The sequence below is a fragment of the Crocodylus porosus genome, unplaced genomic scaffold (genome assembly GCF_001723895.1).
Source record: "Crocodylus porosus isolate Cpor-Errol unplaced genomic scaffold, CroPor_comp1, whole genome shotgun sequence".
Taxonomy (NCBI): Eukaryota; Metazoa; Chordata; order Crocodylia; family Crocodylidae; genus Crocodylus; species Crocodylus porosus.
This window is the reverse complement of record NW_017728886.1, coordinates 515,830-519,599: the sequence shown is the minus strand read 5'-3', so window position 1 is coordinate 519,599 and position 3,770 is coordinate 515,830.

Below are 3,770 nucleotides of genomic sequence, written 5' to 3'. Positions count from 1 at the left end.
CTACGGGGAGAGGCGACGGGACCTGAACCTGTCCAGCCTCCACAAGAGAAGGCTGAGGGGGGTCTAGTGGCCTGTTACGAACTAGTCAGGGGGGACCAGCAGGCACCGGGGGAGTCCCTGTTCCCCCGGGCACCTCCCAGGATAACAAGGAATAGCGGCCACAAATTGTTAGAGACGGTTCAGGCTGGGCATCAGGAGACGTTACTTTACAGTGAGGGCTGCCAGGCTCTGAAATGGGCTCCTGAGGGAGGTGGTGCTCTCCCCCACCTCGGGGGTCTTCAAGAGGAGGTTGGATAGAGATCTGGCTGGGGTGTTACGATCCCAGCACTTGTTCCTGCCTGGGGCAGAGGGTTGGCCTTGATGATCTGTTCAGGGCCCTTCTTGTCCTTGAAACTATGAGGCCCAGGACCCTCAGCCTCTCCTCGTATGGCTTGCCTTGCAAGTCCCTGATCATACGGGTGGCTCTTTTCTGGACCCTCTCAAGTTTTTCCATGTCCTTATTGAAGTGCGGCACCCAGAACTGGACACAGTCCTCCAGCTGCGGTCTCACTCTGTAGAGTACAGCGGGAGGATCACTCCCTTAGTTTTACATGAGATGCATCACTTGATGCAGGCCAGCGTGGTGTTTGCCCTGCTGACCACCGCATCGTACGGACAGCTCATATTCAAGCAATGGTCAAGCACTACCCCTAGGTCCCTTTCGGCCATGGCACAAGTCAAGCTGTCACCACTGAGCCTGTGTGTATGTTGTGGGTTGCTTCTCCCCAGACGGATTACCTTGCACTTGGAAGTGTTAAACTTCATCTGGTTTCAGTCTGCCCAACTCTAGTCTGTCCAGGTCCACCTGTATTAGCAACCAGTCTTCTGGTGTGGCCACACTGCCCCATAACTTGGTGTCATCTGCGAACTTAACCAGTGAGCTTTTCACTCCCCCATCCTAATCATTGATAAAGATGTTGAAAAGCACTGGTCCAAGCACGGACCCCGGGGGACACCACTGGCCACTTCGTGCCAGGACGACACAGATCCGTTCGTGAGGACTCTCTGGGTCCTACCCTGGAGCCAGTTTCCCACCCACTGAACCGAGCAGCTGAGCCCGCAATCTTCCAGGTTTCCTACAAAGATATCATGGGGCTCTAGATCAAAAGCCTTTTGGAAGCCTAGGTATATAAAGTTTACCTCGTCTCACTTGTGAGAGACCTGGTCGTAGAAGGAGATGTGATTGGTAAGACAAAAAGCCATGCTGGCTGTTCAGGATCTTACCTGCTGCCAGTGTATCAGATATAGGTTCTTTAATAAGCTTTTCCAGGATTTTCCCTGGGATGGAGGTTAGGCTGACTGGCCTACAGTTGCCTGGGTCCTCCTTCTTCCCCTTCTTGAAGATGGGCACAATGTTGGCCCTCTTCCAGTCATCAGGGATTTCCCCTGTGCGCCACAGTTTCTGAAAGAGCTTTGCCAGGGGTCCTGCAATGGCCTCAGCCAGCTCCATCGGCACTCTTGAATGAAGTCCATCTGGTCCCGCTGGCTTACAAATGTTTAGCTTTTCCAATTGGTATTGCACCCGCAGTGGGGAGGTCTGCCATTCCCAGCTGCCATGCGGTCCAGGTCTTGGGGGCACTGGGGTCCTGTCCTGATCCAGGGCTGGGGGCACTGGGGTCCTGTCCCAGTCCAGGGCTGGGGTGCACTGGGGTCCTGTCCTGGTCCGGTCCGAGCAGTGGGTGTGGGAACAAGCCAGGTCAGAAGCTAGGGAGGTGACGGGGAACCTGAGTTTGGGGGACAAGGGAAGAGAAAACAGGGATGGGAGTGAGGGTGACGGGGCTCGAACGAGTGCTACAAGGGGGCCTGAGCTGAGCCAGGAAGCTGGAGGGTTGGGCAGAGCACGGAGCCAGAGGCCGAGCTGGGAGACCAGGCAGAGCACAGGATGCGGGTATACGCTGAGGTAGGAAGCTGCAGGGAGCGTGGAGTCAGAGGGCGCTCGGGTCAAGGAGCCAGGAGACAAAGCGGTGAGCAAGGAGAGGCACGGACAGCTTCTGAATCAGCTCTTCTTAGACCTTCATGGCTGGAGGCTGCACGTGGAAGAGGAATGGGAAAAGCCCTAGTCCGACCCGGCTCACTCTCCCTGTCAGCATCAGCTCTGCCACTGTGCTATGCACAAAACAGGCCAGCAGCACGGCAGAAGAAACGACTGTGATCAGTGCAATATCAAACCTTTAAAAAAGGAGAGGGAGTTGCTAACACCTGTGGGATGAAGAGTTTAGAAGGAACCAGACACCCGATAATGAGCTCAATGGACACCATCACTGCTGCTTTTCCTGGGCCCTTGGTTTTTAATTTAGGGTAAAAACATCAGAACTGCTGTTCCCCATAGGTGCACCTGGCCTGTGATCAAGATGCTCGAGAAGGCTAGATTGTGGTTGGTGAATCTGAGAAAGAGGTACACTTCATTCTGATGGCTACAGGCCTAATGAAACAGTATCTTTTGGTTCGTTTTTGCCTAGTTTGTTGTGTTTTTTGTACCAAATGTGTGATACAGCACATTAATGCTATATGCATTTCAGTAAAGTTGTATTAGTTTTTGCTTTCATCTTTAAATAATATAGACCTAGGCCCCTAGTGTATTAATAAAACTTCTAGTTTCTTTTTAACTGGGGAAAAATATATTTTGCGGAGTATGTGATGATGTATTTTATTATCTGCACTGCGATTTCAACTCCCTGGATCTGCCCGATGCATGGAGTGGGTCCCCTGTTTGGTGTGTGTTACCCGGCAGGGTGCCATCCATGACCAGAGATAATAGCACAGCAAATAATGAGTCATAAGCAGTATGGGGTGCTTCAGTTTATAGACATACATGAGTTGCTTTACTGCATAATGCAAGAGGCAAGAATTGTTGATACCTTGTACTGGGCCAGCTGCACGGGGGGGATAGACTTAGGATGCAGACCATTTTAATGGCTGGACAGGTTGCAGGCAGACAGATGTCCCAGCTCTTTGTCATGCTCCAAGTGCCAAGACGTTGCTGTGACCAAGGGTAGTCGCAGCTGACCCAGTTCCAGAGTTGACGTCTGTTTCCAGCCTTAGACAAGCTTTGGGGTGTGTCAGAGGGCCCTTCTTTGGGTCTCGTTGTATAATGCCCTTTTAGTCCCAGTGTGTTCCTTGTTGCTTATGTTTGAGCAAACAGCAGTTAGTCAACTGCCTAATTAGTGCATAGGAGCACCCTCTACTTTATATCATTATACTTCCTTTAACGGCATCATTTGACTGATTAGGGGCGGCCCTGATGTGAGTAAGTCCCCTCCATTTCAAGGCTGCTGTTAGAGGTAAATAGCACTCCGTGAAGTAATATAAGGAGACATAATGGGTGCATCTACACGAGATGCTAAAAGTGCAGCAGATTAATTCTACTGCGCATTAGAGCATCATGGCAAAAGCCATGCTAATGTGCAGTAGAATTAGTCTACTGCGCATTAGTGTTACCTAAAAGGTGTACTCTGGTGCTACTGTGCAGTAGTGCCGATTACTGCACATTAGGTTAGTACCTGTTATTACAGGTGCTAAACTTAATGTGCTGTAACTATGGCTCATTAATGCACATATAGATGCACCCAGTGTGATGTGAAGTGTTCAGTGCAGGCTGTTCCGGTAGTTCAGAGGTGGCTGATCTGTAGCTTGCAGCCTGTGTGTGTGACACATGGCAGATTGGGGATGGGATAGGCAGCATAATGGCAGATACAGCAAGGAGCAGAAAGTATCAGATGGGGCACGAGCAT